At 38.8% G+C, this 15543-nt stretch overlaps 1 protein-coding gene across 6 annotated transcripts in view; it reads left to right on the plus strand.

Annotated features, from left to right (window-relative positions):
- The window catches only part of FER (FER tyrosine kinase), a 433188-nt gene that overhangs the window by 13938 nt on the left and 403707 nt on the right, over positions 1-15543 (plus strand). For all 6 annotated transcript variants that reach the window (XR_002341846.1, XM_005661571.3, XM_021084609.1 and 3 more), the window contains exon 2: positions 8832-8974. The gene's annotated coding sequence lies outside the window, so the exon portion shown is untranslated. The remainder of the gene's footprint in view (positions 1-8831; positions 8975-15543) is intronic.

Below are 15543 nucleotides of genomic sequence, written 5' to 3' on the forward strand. Positions count from 1 at the left end.
CCCAGCTACCTGCCCAATGCCCACATCTCACCTTGTCTTTGTTCTCTGTTTGAAGTTATCCTATTAATAACTTCTGTCAAGTGATAAATTGTTATCGAAAATTTTCCTGAAAAGGAAATCCAGCTGCTAGAAGTAAAGAAAGAGTAGGGGCGTAATGAAGTGGTAGATCTTAGCCAGAAAATTGACATTTTTCAATAGGTTAAAAAATGGAATGTTGAATCCACTGAGTCTGGATGTAAATCAATCTACCACACCTTCTAGTGAAACAAAAGTTGACTTGTAAAATGTTGTTATTAAATGTTCTAGCTGTCAAAAATTCTCATGGTTTTTAGATTTCTTGAAAATGTTAGGAGTCTTATATTCATAAATTCTATCCCATTCCATTCTCTTGCATACTTAGCATATTTGAAAAAGATTTAACTGTTTATAAAAAGCTACTACTTTCTAGAAATTAATTTCATTCTGACAAATATCTTAAAATACTAACATAAACAATGGTATTCCCACTTATGGGTGTCCTTTTCTGAGTTTCACAAATAATTATAATAAAAATGTAGCTAGTCCGTGGTGATGGCTTCTATGTAAGGCTCGGATGTCCTATTAGTATTTTGGAGCCTGATTTACCCTGTGACTGAAACTGGCATTCTGTGATTGAAGTGCCTTAGCTTAGAGACACTTTCTATTATATACAGTGATATCATGGTTTTTGAAAAAGGATGACGATGATAAGGAAATAGACACGTCCTTAAGTTAGATTACATTGTAAAAATGCAGAGGTGTCCTGTGTTATACAAGAGGAAAGCTATTTTTGCAGGAATGGGACAGAGAGCCGGAAAGCATAAGATTCTTCCTTTTTTGGTCATTCACTAAATGTTAGTAAAATATTAACTTCATGTAGGGCCTCACCTTATGGCTACAGATAGTTTTAAAGCTCAGAGAATCTTGAGAGAGAAAGGGAGATATATATATATATATATATAGAGAGAGAGAGAGAGAGAGAGAGAATGATGTAGTGGAGAGCATGAATATCAGAGCCAGACCCACTTAGAGTTGCATTTGTGCTACTGTTAATTAGCTGTAAGAATTTTGGGAAATAATTTAGTTCTTACATCTTCTTTTTTTTTTGGTCTGAAAACTAACATGAGTTTGATAACTGGTAATGATACTAGATTTTTAAATACCTTTCAGTTCTGTGAGACCAAAACCCTACTCACATTATCTTAGGGTATTGGAATGAACAGGAGTATGCTCTCTTCAGGCACAGATGGATTCAAGGGCTCAAATAGTGGCCCCAGCAAATGCAGTGGCTTTTTCTTTCTTGTGTTAGATATGCTTTCAGGTAGATTTTCTCCATATGGAGCCTCCCAATGGCTTCAGGCTTACATTCTTTGAGTTTAGCAAGCCCAACACGAAAAGAGCTTCTCCTACTCATAGTTTTAGCAAAAGCCCTAGATTACATTTCATTGAATGAGATGAGTCATTTTTCCATCTTAGGGGTCATTTTTCCAGATTTGATCCTGTTGTGGGTGGAGGGGAGTGGAGCATAGGATGATAAGCCATATGTGGAGTAGTTGTTAACTGCTGGACTGTGTTCAGCCAGGTGATCTGAACTATGAGGATTGAGAATCAGGGTGCGTGGACAAGCAGATGCTGGGCAAGCAGAACAAAAAGATATTCACTGTAATCCTCCCAGTGTGCATCCATGTCCCCCTCTTTCATGTACACCCTTGAAAAAAATGCCCTCACCTAACATAATGCAGTCTTTCACTTAAAACTTCCAATGCACTTACCACTGGACCCCCAACAGAAGAAGACAACTCAAAGACTTTTTTTAGGGCCACACCTATGGCATATGGAGATTCCCAAGCTAGGGGTCGAATCAGAGTTCTAGCTGCTGGCCTACACCACAGTCACAGCAACGCAGGATCTGAGCCACGTTTGCGACACACCACACACAGTTCATGGGAAGTCTGGATCCTTAACCCACTGGGAGGGGCCAGGGATTGAACCCGCATCCTCATGGATACGAGTCAGGTTCATTAGCCACTGAGTCATGAAAGGAACTCGAAGACTTGTTTAATTACTGCATCTAACTTTAAGTCTGGTATCTCCGGGTAATTTCGCTCAGTACTGTTTGAAAAGAGAGCCTCAGAGTGAAAGAACTTATGGTCAAATAAATGATAAATATAACTAATTGTAACAAAGCCAGTGTTCCTTGAAAAAGGAAAATTGCATAAGGGCAACAAAAACTTTTAATTAGAAAAGAGAAAAAGGGGAAATAACCTGCAGAGATTTTCCAGTCAATGATATATATACATTTCACTGGACAGGGATAGCAGGGACTTTGCTTTGTGAGTGGAATAGGATGTTTGGTAGCCAGTGTGGCTGTCTCTTGTGGAAGAACTTTGTTGTTTTTCCTCATGGTCACAGCCAAGTTGGATATTGAGAAGAATTCCCTTACTGGGAACTGGGCATGGCCTCAGTAGCACTTTGGCTATTGATGAGAGGTTGGGTCTAGGGAAACATCTTAAGGGTTGAGAAGTAACGAATCTTTGTTGGGTGCTTCTTAGACAGTACAGCTTTCTTTCTTTCTTCTTTTTTTTTTTTTTTTGTCTTTTTGTGATTTCTTGGGCCACTCCTGCGGCATATGCAGGTTCCCAGGCTAGGGGTTGAATTGGAGCTGTAGCCACCAGCCTGCACCACAGCCACAGCAACACAGGATCCAAGCCGAGTCTGTGACCTACACCACAGCTCACAGCAGTGCCAGATCCTTAACCCACTGAGCAAGGCCAGGGCTTGAACCCGCAACCTCATGGTTCCTAGTCGGATTCATTAACCACTGAGCCATGACAGGAACTCCAGTACAGCTTTCTTATAAACTTAGTACATTTTTGATTTACTTGTATTTGGTCAACTTCTCCCAAGTACTCAAAGCCTAAATCCTGGTCCTCAAATCAAACTGTTGCCTGATATGTCTTTCACCATGTGCCATCCAAACCTAGTGAGTGGTTTTCCAACAGGGAGCATTTTTAATCTCAGTGGATGCTTGGCAATGTCTGGACGTTATTATTGTCACAATGGGGAGTTGTAAGGTGAGTAGGCAGGTGTTATTGGCATGTAGTAGGTAGTGCCCAAGAATGCTCATCCTACACTGTACAGGATAGCGTCCCACAACATAGAATCTTCAAGCTCACAATGTCAGTAAACTGAGGTTTGAAACCAAGCAGATCCTAGCCTTCTTAATCTTCCTTTTAGCCTGTCTCTAGGCTATTCAGAGCAACTTCTTGAGGTAACAACGCACAGCTAATGTGTCCCTGTTTTCAGGCTCTAAATATCTTTTTGCAAGGATGCTTGGGGAAGAGCCTGGTGCTCTAGGCTTTGCCCACGTTTTGCTTTGTGTGGTTAAAGACTTGAATTTTAGTTTAGGGACACTTGATTTTCATTGATGTAAATTGCAAGATTATTAGCCACTTTGGATTTGTAGTGACATACAGAAAAGATTTTCCTTTTATTAAGACTTCAGGAATTCCCATCATGGCTCAGCAGAAACGAATCTGACTAGCATCCATGAGGACGAAGGTTTGATCCCTCACTCCACTTAGTGGGTTTGGGTCCGGCATTGCCATGAGCTGTGGTGTAGGTGACAGACTTGGCTCGGATCCCCCACTGCTGTGGCTGTGGTGTAGGCCAGAGGCTGCAGCTCTGATTCGACTCCTAGCCTAGGAACCTCCATATGCTGCATGTGCAGCCCTAAAACAAAACAAAACAAAACAAAACAAAACTGGCTTCGCTCAAAGTGTGCTTCTTTTTTGAAGGAAGGCTGCTACATGTTAGGCAATATACCAACATCCTAACAATTTTTGAAGAACTCTACACTTCCACCCTTAGTAGGCAATAAGTCTCATTTGCAAGAGATGGACATTTACCATATATTTTGCTTAGTAAGGATTGCTGACCTTTCACCTTTCATTTTCTATTATTGATTCCATCAGTTCACCACTTTAGGGCTGTCATTTGTAATAGCTAATTTCCAGCATAAATTTCTTTATTTGTCAGTATTCTTTTGCATGTCACTGATAGAAATCCAATGAAAAAATCATTCCCTCCTTTTTCTGTAAGTGGCACCTCCATTTTTGTTTATGCTCAAATCTCAGTGTTATCCTTGACTCTTTTCCTTTGACTTCCCCCACAATATATTCCAGTATATTCTCTTGGCTTCAAAATATATCTGAAACCTGACCAGTTCTTACCACCTCTACTTGGGTCACTCTGGTTCAACCCCACCTTCTCTCTCCTACATAACTTGTAGCAAGTCTCCCTGCTACTACTGCTACTCTCAGAATATTAGTCCCAGAATATTAATGTTGTTATTCTTTTTTGAAGAGTAAGAGATCACATCACTTCTTTCTCAGAATCTTTCAGTGGCTTCCCATGTGACTCAGAGTACAAGCAGTCCTGCTCTCTTTCCCATATTAAGGATCTTTCTTTGAGCTCAGCATTTTTGCTAATTTTTTTTTTTTTTTTTTTTTTTTTTTTTTTTTTGCCTGTGCCCATGGCATACGTAAGTTTCCAGACCGGGGATTGAACCTGTGCCACAGTAGTGATCCGAACTACAGCAGAAACAATGCCAGATCCTTAACTGCTAGGCCACCAGGGAACTCTTGAACTCAGATTTTGTTCTTGTCTCCACTGCCAACTCCTTGCAGTTCTTCTTGGTCTTTTTGAAAGAGGTATTTTGCACCTATCTGTTCCCCCGGCCTGAATTCTCTTCTCCAGATACCCACGTGACACACTTCCTTACCTCTTCTAGGTCCTTGCTCAAATATCCTTCCTCCGAAGGTCTTTGATTACCTAACATAAATCTGAAATCTCCTCTCTCTCCCATATTTATTACCTTTTCCAGCCTTTTTCTTCATTATAATCCTTATCTTTTTCCTGCTTTTCCTTTTTTATGTCCCTTATCACCACTTAGCACTGTGTATTTTACTTACTTATTTTGTATTGTTTCCTCTCTCAAGAATATAATCTCCTCGAGGGCAGGATTTTTGTGCATTTTGTGTGTGTGTAGGAAAGTGCATGACACATAACTTAGTAGCCTCTTAGCAAATACATTTGCTGAATGAATGAATGAATGAAGAAGAAATAGTTTATTGCCTCATGTAACTGTTAAGGCTGAAACACTCCAGGGGAGAGAGATAGAAGTTTTCAGGTTTATTAGTCTAGAATGTAAGTCAGTATAAGTAAAAAACAGAAATTAACATAAAAACTATGTTTAAAAATATATATATAAGTAAATGTCTTCGAGGGAAGGGAAGGAAAGGGCTTTATTTCTCCAACACTCATTGGAGGTTTCTCTCTTTAGGGACACACTATTTTCAGTTTGTAAGTCTGTCTGTTATACAAATATCCTTGTAGGATTGTTTGTTTTTTTGTTTTTTGGTTTTTTTTTTTGGTGTTTTTTTTAAATTTAATTTAATTTATTTTTTTTATTTTCCCACTGTACAGCAAGGGGGTCAGGTTATCCTTACATGTATACATTACAATTATATTTTTTCCCCCACCCTTTAGGATCGTTTGTTTACAAGGCTATAACTGTGCAGGAACTTGAGAAATCCAGAGCGAATGATTTCCCAACAGTAATTCTAATTTCCAGCAGCTACATCTGTGTATGCCTGAACTCACCTGAACTCAGTTATGATGAGATCTAGAGACAAAATATTTTCAAAGTTTTCTTCATTTTTCTTCTGATCCCTTGGTGCTTCTTTGGGCTGGCTCACTGTCAAGTAGGTGTTCTTTCAGTTTAGCAACCTCAGCTGAAAGTTCTCTTTCTAATTTTTCCTGCAAAAAGTTTGGAACTGAGTCTTATTGATCCATTTGGGTCACATGCTCATTCCTGAGCTATTGCTTGAGGGCAGGGAATATGCTGATTATCCAGGCCTGGATGCCATTCTACATGGACCTATTCCAGCAACTTTGTGCTTTTTCCCGGAACTTGGGGGAGGGGATTGTTTAGTGCCACCCAAGTTAATGATTGGCAGTAATAGGAACATAGTTCAGCAGAAGGCAGTTGAGATGCTGCTACTAAAAAAAAAGGGAGTGAAAACCAACACAGGTCTATCACTTATATGCACATGCAGCTCACTCTCATTTTTTTAAAGCTTAGAGTCTTACTGTATGTAGGCATTCCTGCCTTATCTATTTTTTTACCTAACATCACATCATAAACAAATTGTCTTTGGAAACATGATTTTGAAGGGATGTAAAATTAAGTTTAAATTAATTGCTTAGATATTTGGTTTATCAGAATTAGATTTTGGTCTCTCAGAATTGGGATGCTACTTATTAAAGAGGCAGGAGAAGTAAAGGTAGGGCCAAGACTAAGGTGAAGCAAGAGGGATGCCTGGGACACGAAGTGTAAGATGTTACTTTACTTGCAGGACCCTGAAAGTGAGTGTCTGTATGAATTTTGCACCCTGGGCACCTCTATGTCTCTGCCTAGGCCTTGTCATAAAGAGAAACACATTCAGGGAATAGGAGCTGTATTTGGCTATGGGTGTGAGTTAGAGATGGTAGCCTGTATAGTTGAACAGGTTGGTGGGGATGAATAAATTGCTTTAGAAAGCAGTCATTATATATTTTCACTTGCCTATAGAAACCTTTGCTGAGCTCTAATAGGGATAATACCTTTGAAGTAATACAAGGAATCTCAGCTTTATCCCTGGGTTGTAGTAGCTTGAACAAAGAGTTGTTCCGTTTAGAGACATTATCAAGAAAGTTGTTGCTGATTTTTAATTCCAACTATTTCAGTATTGAGTGGGAAAAATACTATTTTTTTTTTTTTTTTTTTTTTTTTTGGCTTTTTGCCATTTCTTGGGCTGCTCCCGCGGCCTATGGGGTTCCCAGGCTAGGGGTCTAATCGGAGCTGTAGCTGCCAGCCTAGGCCAGAGCCACAGCAACGTGGGATCCAAGCCGCGTCTGCAGCCTACACCACAGCTCACGGCAACGCCGGATCGTTAATCCGCTGAGCAAGGGCAGGGATTGAACCCGCAACCTCATGGTTCCTAGTTGGATTCATTAACCGCAGCGCCACGACGGGAACTCTAAAAAATACTATTTTTTAAATTGAAAAATAAAACTTATAAAAAAGACTTATGTTAGAGAGTGATGTGTAAGTAACACCTGGGTGCTGTGACTGGTTTCCTTAAGCAAGACATTTGACACTGCTCAATGTTGGGTATGAAATGCCTCTTGAATAGCTGTTCTTTCTTGTTCTTAGGTCTTTGAAAATAACTGTTTCTCTATCACTGAGAGAGGCCAGAAAATGGAATTCTAGGCAACGCTCAAGTTCTTTTACTGATAGAAGAGGCTAAAAACATTTAAATTAAACCTATTGTCCATTAATTTTGGGGTCTGTCTTTGGAGTGGAATTAGACAATATATATTATGTTTACACTTAGGAACACATTCACTACATTTTATTCCTTGGAAACCTTTGTAAGTAATACTCTTTATTATAATCTTGGGGTTTAATTGAAGATGCTGTATTGAAAGCAATGCAAAAGTCATGTTTAAAGTTTTCATGTTTAAATATTATGAATTTAAATATGAAGCATGAATTTTATCATTTACTATAACAGCTCTCATCAAAGTCTTGCTTTACACCAAAGTGTACACATTAGAGAAAGCTGTAATTCACCTTGGAATTTCATTCTTTCAGTAGTCTCTTGTTTGGTGGCTATATTGTTCCAGGTATTGTGTAGGATGCTGGCTATATTAAGATAATAATCCCTCTCCTCAATCACATCACAGATTAGTGAAAGGACAAGGATGTAATAACACTTTCATTATGTGTAGATGAGGCTTCCAACCCATTCTAGCATTGGGAACCTGGCCAAATCCAGAAGAGAATAAAATGCTTGTCTGGGGGCAAAAAAGGAACACCTGTGTAAATCGATCAAAAGCTTAGAAGAATAGGAGACTTGGAAGATATTCTAGAAACACTGTTTGGTCAGTTTCCCGACCAGAAGGAAAGGAGTAATCTTATTTATTGGTAACATCTATAAAATGTCCTCTGATTTGTGTAAAACTCAAGGAAGCAGGGGAAGTGATAGGAAGCAGAACAGGCAAACAGAAAAAGAGGCGCTTGAAAGAAGAGGGGAGCTGATTATAAACCAAGAAGTCAGGCTTAGAAATGAAAGGGCATGAGACAAAAAAAGGAGAAACTGTGGCAGGGCTGTAAACCGCACATTTCAACATCAGTGATAAAGAAGAGAGCCAGTGACCAAGGAACATCTTAGAAATCCTCCTGGTTCAAGGATTGAGAGAAAAGCCAATGCAAGGGCCATGCTTTGGCATACTAAATCATGTTAGACAGTAGCTGTTTGCCGGGAGAATCCTTCCCAAACCTTCCCAGCCTTTGACAAAGTTTTCCCTTACATAGTTAATTATTTCTTTGGGCTGTAATAATATCTCCACATACTACATATGAAGTATTTAAAATTTTGCTGCTTCTGTTGTGTTTCAAACGAAGTTAGTTTCATGATGTGTAAGTGGAGAAAAACATCAATTACTTCTTTAAAACTGAGGAAATAGGTTAGGGAGAAGATAAAATGCATTACTCATTGGGAAAGTTGTGGAGAGAAAGGGAAGAGAGTTAGCAGGGGGTGGACAGGCTGGGTAAGTATAGTGTTCTAATTTCTAATGTGGTGAACTTGATAACTGCCCAAGTTGATTTCCAGTAGGAAAATCCTCCTGACATTCCATGTATCCTTTTTTTTTTTTTTTTTAACTCTCTAGCATACAGTTCTGACTCCTTGAATTTTTTCTTGCAGCTCGTGTCTTCTGCCTAGACCTATGAGCATTCCTGTGAGACTTCACTGCACATTTTCTCAAGTGTCTTCATCTCTAATGTGTCATCCTTCAACGTGGACCTGCTACTTTAGCTAAGATATGACCAGCAATGAATAGTAGTAAGGTAGGATTCTTTTACTCTTCTTAGTAAATTACTAAAAAAAAAAAAATGTGTGCGTATGTGTGTGTATATATATATATACACACACACACACACACACACACATATATATATATGCATATTCCTCCCCCCCCGAGACTATGAAACAGCGTTGACTTAATTTTATAGTATTCATTATGTTAGATTATTCTCCAATTTAGGGAGGCTACAATCATTTCATATTTGCTATTTATTTTTTGCTTGGCATTTACCCTACTGAATTCTATTCCATTTTTTTTCAAATACCTTCACAGCCCCGTGTATTTTTCTTTCCCAGCCTGTGTGCCTACCAGTCCCATATTTTCAGCTAGCCTGGTACCAGAGTCAATATACCTTATTTTTCTTCCCAAACACTTGCTTCTCCTACTGGTTTCTATAGTTCTACAATGGCATTAGTACTCCATTATCTAATAGTCCTATATTCACTTATTATATCTTTTATTCATTTGATACATGCTAATAGACTTCTGTTAAGGCTCAGAGAATTGCCTGAAACTGGCGATATAATGATGAATACAGTGGGTATCCCATTTTTATAATTTGTTTCCTGGAGATAGGGACAGGTTAAAAAATTGACAAAATAGGAGTTCCCGTCGTGGCGCAGTGGTTAACGGATCCGACTAGGAACCATGAGGTTGCGGGTTTGGTCTCTGCCCTTGCTCAGTGGGTTGAGGATCCGGCGTTGCCATGAGCTGTGGTGTAGGTTGCAGACGCGGCTCGGATCCCGCGTTGCTGTGGCTCTGGCGTAGGCCAATGGCTACAGCTCCGATTAGACCCCTAGCCTGGGAACCTCCATATGCCGCGGGAGCGGCCCAAAGAAATAGCAAAAAAAAAACCAAAAAACAAAACAAAACAAAACAAAATAAATAAAAAAATAAAAAACTGACAAAATAGCTATGATTTGTGGTACATTTTTTGAAGAAAAGCAAATGACTTGGAGATAAGGTGACAGGAGCTACTTCAGATAGGGTGATTACAAAAAGGAGTTGATGTTTAAGATGAAACCTGTACATGAGAAGAAGCTGTTATAAGGAGAGTGTGTGTGTGTCAGGGGGCGGGGATGGGAATGGTGGTGATATTTTTGGTGGGAAAGCATTCTCATTAGAAGGTATAGAAGATCTCATTGTAAATCCATTCCAAGAACAATAGTTTGCACCCATTAACCCCAAGTTCCTGATCCGATCCTGCTGTGTAGCATTGAGAACTATGTCTAGATACTTAAATCGCAACACAACAACGGGAGGAAAAAGTATGTATACATGTATGTGTAACTTGGTCCCCATGCTGTACAGCGGAAAAGAAAAAAAAAAAAAAAGAAGGTATAGAATAGTAAAATAAGTCAGAGAAAGACAAATCCTGTATGTTCTTACTTTTTGTGGAATCTTAAAAAGCCAGACTCATAGAAAGAGAGAATGGAATTGGGGTTGCCAGAGGCTGAGAAGAGGGGGAAATGGGGAAATGCTGGTCAAAGAGTACAGACTCCCAGCTATAAGATGAATAAGTTGTGGGGGTCTAATGCACAACATGGTGACTGTAATTAAAAATATTGTATTATGTACTTGAAAGATTTTAAGAAAGTAGATCTTAAAATGTTACCACCACAGAGTCACACACAAATGTAATTTTATGAAAGTACAGAGATGTTAACCAGTCTTGGTGATAATCATATTATAGTATATACATTTATCTGATGATCACATTGTACATTTTATTTTATTTACTTTTTTTTTGCCATTTCTTGGGCCGCTCCCGCAGCATATGGAGGTTCCCAGGTTAGGGCTCGAATCGGAGCCATAGCTGCCAGCTACACCAGAGCCACAGCAACACGGGATCTGAGCCGTGTCTGCAACCTACACCACAGCTCATGGCAACGCCGGATCCTTAACCCACTGAGCAAGCCCAGGCATCGAACCCGCAACCTCATGGTTCCTAGTCGGATTCATTAACCACTGAGCCATGACAGGAACTCCACATTGTACATTTTAAACTTACATGTTTTGTATGTCAATAATATCTCAAGAAAGCTGGGTGGAAAAAAAGAAAAAAAAAAGAATAGTGGGTACAAAGACTTTGAAGGAAGAAAGAATGTGGTAAATTTGAGGAATAGAAATAAATTCAGTTTGGCTGACACAGCAGAGGCCTGAGATAGGTAGGAAGAGGTTGTGGAAAGTAGTTTCTTTTATTCTTAAATGATATAATTTAAGCTGCTAGGTGAGGCATGGACTGGTTGAGGTGAAAGTGAAAGCTGGCAATTTTAGGATCTGAGGTGAGAGATAGTGGTGCCCTAATAGGATGTTAGCGTCAAGAGAGAGATGGAAGGATTTGAGATGGCTTTCTTTTTTTCAGTCAAAATTTATGTGACTTATGGCTGTTTTTGGTGTGGAGAGGAGGCGCTTAAGGAAAACTCCATGATTTTTGAGTTTTGAGCAACCAAGTGGATGCTAGTATTAAGTATAAAATCTTTTTAGATAGTTATTCTTCCCATTATCTCAAGGATTAGTTGTTTTACCAAAAGCGAAATTAATCCTAATTCTACAAATAACATTACTGCTGGAAATAAAGTCATCTGAAAAATTTGTCATATGTACTAGTTAATACTTTGTTTTGCTTTTTGCTCTGAAATGTATGTGACTTAGTTATGAACTTAATTTCGTTTGATTTCAGAATCTTTCTGGAAGTGAAATAATTATCTATACTTTTATACTGCATTTTAAGCCTTCTTGCCCATATTTTATTATTTATTTATTTATTTAGACCATGCCTGTAGCTTGTAGAAATTCCTGTACCAGAGATTGAACGCATTCCACAGCAGTAACCCAAGCCATGGCAGGGACAACACGAGATCCTTAACCCGCTGGGACACCAGGGAATGCCTCATGCTTTCTTTTTAAAAGATAATCTTTTAAATTTTTTTTTTTAAATTTTTTTTTTTGTCTTTTGTCTTTTTGTTGTTGTTGTTGTTGTTGTTGTTGCTATTTCTTGGGCCGCTCCCGCGGCATATGGAGGTTCCCAGGCTAGGGGTTGAAACGGAGCTGTAGCCACCGGCCTACGCCAGAGCCACAGCAACATGGGATCCGAGCAACCTACACCACAGCTCACGGCAACGCCAGATCGTTAACCCACTGAGCAAGGGCAGGGACCGAACCCGCAACCTTATGGTTCCTAGTCGGATTCGTTAACCACTGCGCCACGACGGGAACTCCTCTTTTAAAATTTTAAGCCAGTTTGAAAACTTTTTTTTTTTGTCTTTTTAGGGCCGCACCCACGGCATATGGAGGTTCCCAGGCTAGGGATCTAATTGGAGCTGTTGCTGTCAGCCTAGGCCAGAGCCACAGCAACTTGGGATCCGAGCTGCGTCTGTGACCTACACTACAGCTCACGGCAATGCTGGATCCTCAACTCACTGAGCAAGGTCAGGGATCAAACCTGCAACCTCATGGTTCCTAGTCGGATTCGTTAACCACTGCGCCACGACAGGAACTCTGCCAGTCTGAAATCTTCACACACTGTTAGCCAAAGTTTTGATATATAATTTCATTGTTATTTTATTTTGCAGGATCTGGAGCATCCTATTGTTAGTTGTATACCATACTGAGCTCACTTGAAAGTATTTTGCTTATCTAAGCATTTAGGAGGTTCATTTATGATCATTTTGTTTTTGCAGCTTCACAAACTGACATAGTTTTTAATTCAGTAGAAACTGAATAGATACTAAAGTAGATCTTTCCAATTCTATGTTACTTATTTTTTTCTAAGTTAATTAGTAGTCATATCTTTCTTTTGTTTTTTTGCCAAATATTTTTACAGTGTTTTCAAAAGAGGGAAGTTAATATTTATTGTTTGTATTCTATGCAACAAGCATTTGGCTAGGTGTTTTATATACTTTATTTTATCCTTATGCCAGTCTTAGGAGTTTTTCCTCTTTGCCTATCTTTTGAGTTTTAGAGCTGGGGAGAGGTAGTTGAGTAATGAGATTTTGTAGCTGGAAGGTTACCTTGGAGAACATTCACTTCCTCTCTTTCAGCTGAGACCCAGACCTCTCTGATTCCAAGTGGGATCATGCAGCTGGTTTTCATGTTTGCTGAGAGTAGTGCTGCTTTTACCCCATGTCTCTATCAAGCTGACATCCTCTTAAGCTATCTTCCCACCCCTTCAGTATTTCATTTTGAAAATGTTCAGTGCTGCAGAAAAAATGGAAAATACTGGACAATAAACACCCATATTTACCTTTCATCTGTATTCCCTATTAACTTTTTGCTGTATTTTCTCTCTCTTTATATTTTATATATTTAAAAAACCAATTGAAACTATATTCAAAATATAAATATATATTTATATAATTAAATGTCATATAAATTTTTACATGCATTTCCTAAGAATATAGGTAATTTTGGGCATGATTATAATATCAATATTTATATAAGAAAATTAACATTAATTTAAGACTATGTTTATTATCATGGTCCATATTCAGAGGTCCTTAGTTGTCTTTAAACAATGTTTTCAAAAATTTTTTTGGAATCAGGATTCAGTCAGGTTTTATGCATTGCATTTGATTCTTATCTCTTTATTCTCTTCTAATCTTGAACAGTTCCTGTCTGTTTTTGTTTTTCATGATCTGTACTTTTTTTTTTAATTAATTTTTTTTTCCACTGTACAGCATGGGGACCAAGTTACACTTACATATATTTTCTTTTCTTTTCTTTTTTTTAATTGTTATTTCCCCAATACGATTTTTTTTCTACTGTGCAGCATGGTGACCCAGTTACACATACAGGTATACATTTTTTTTTCTCCCATTATTGTGCTCCATTGTAAGTGACTAGACATTGTTCTCAGTGCTACACAGCAGGATCTCACTGCTAATCCATTCCAAAAGCAATAGTTTGCATATATTAACCCCAAGCTCCCAATCCATCGCATTCCCTTCCCCTCCCTCTTGGCAACCACAAGTCTATTCTCTAAGTCCTTGTTTTTCTTTTCTGTGGAAAGGTTATTAGATTCCAGATATAAATGATATCAAATGGTATTTGTCTTTTTCTTTCTGACTTACTTCACTCAGTGTGAGTCTCTGGTTCCATCCATATTGCTGCAAAAGGCAGTAATTGGTTATTTTTTATGGCTAAGTAGTATTCCATTGTGTATATATACCACATCTTCCTAATCCAATCATTTGTTGATGGACATTTGGGTTGTTTCCATGTCTTGGCTATTGTGAATAGTGCTGCAATGAACATGTGGGTGCATGTGTCATTTTGAAGGAAGGTTTTGTCTGGATGTATGCCCAAGAGTGGGGTTGCTGGGTCATATGGTAGTTTTTTTTTTTTTTTTTTTTTGTCATTTTAGGGCTGCACCTGCAGCACATGGAGGTTCCCAGGCGACAGGTCCAATCGGAGCCTTCACCAGAGCCATAGCAACACCAGATCTGAGCCGTGTCTGCAACCCACACCACAGCTCATGGCAACGCCGTATCCTTAACCCACTGAGCGAGGCTGGGAATCAGTCCCGCAAGCTCATGGTTCCTAGTCGGATTCGTTTCTGCTGCGCCATGATGGGAACTCCTTTTATTTATTTATTTATTTGTTTTTATTTATTTATTTTTTTTGGTAGTTCTAGGTATAGTTTTCTAAGGCACCTCCATACTGTTCTCTGTAGTGGTTGTACCAGCTTACATTCTCACCAACATGCAGGAGGGTTCCCTCTTCTCCATATACCCTCTAGCATTTGTTATTTGTGGACTTATTAATGATGGCCATTCTGACTGGTGTGAGGTGGTATCTCATGGTAGTTTTGATTTGCATTTCTCTAATAATCAGGGATGTTGAGCATTTTTTCATGTGCTTTTTGGCTGTCTGTATATCTTCCTTGGAGAAATGTCTATTCAGGTCTTTTGCCCATTTTTCAATTGGGTTGTTGGCTTTTTTGCTGTTGAGTTGTATAAGTTGCTTGTATATTTTAGAGAGTAAGTCCTTGTTCATTGCATCATTTGAAACTATTTTTTCCCATTCTGTAAGTTGTCTTTTTGTTTTCTTTTTGGTTTCCTTTGCTGTGGTTAGAAAAGGAATACAAAAATACAATATGTTTTAAAATTGCACCCCCAAAAATCAAATATCTGGGAATATACCTGACCAGGGAGGTAAAAGACTTATATGCTGAGAACTATAAAACATTAGCCAAAGAAATTAAAGAAAATGTAAAGAAATGTAAAGATATTCCATGCTCCTGGGTTGGAAAAGTTAATATTGTAAAAGTGGCCATACTACCCAAAGCCATCTACAGATTCAGTGCAATCCCTATCAAATTACCCAGGACATTTTCCACAGAACTAGAACAAAGAATCCAAAAATTTATATGGAACCACAAAAGACCCAGAATTGCCAAAGCAATTCTGAGGAACAAAAACCAGGCAGGAGGTATAACTCTCCCAGACTTCAGGCTATATTACAAAGTCACAGTCATCAAGACAGTGTGGTGCTGGTGCCAAAACAGACATGTAGACCAATGGAACAGAATAGAGAACCCAGAAATAAACC

Source organism: Sus scrofa, chromosome 2, assembly GCF_000003025.6.
Source record: "Sus scrofa isolate TJ Tabasco breed Duroc chromosome 2, Sscrofa11.1, whole genome shotgun sequence".
Taxonomy (NCBI): domain Eukaryota; kingdom Metazoa; phylum Chordata; class Mammalia; order Artiodactyla; family Suidae; genus Sus; species Sus scrofa.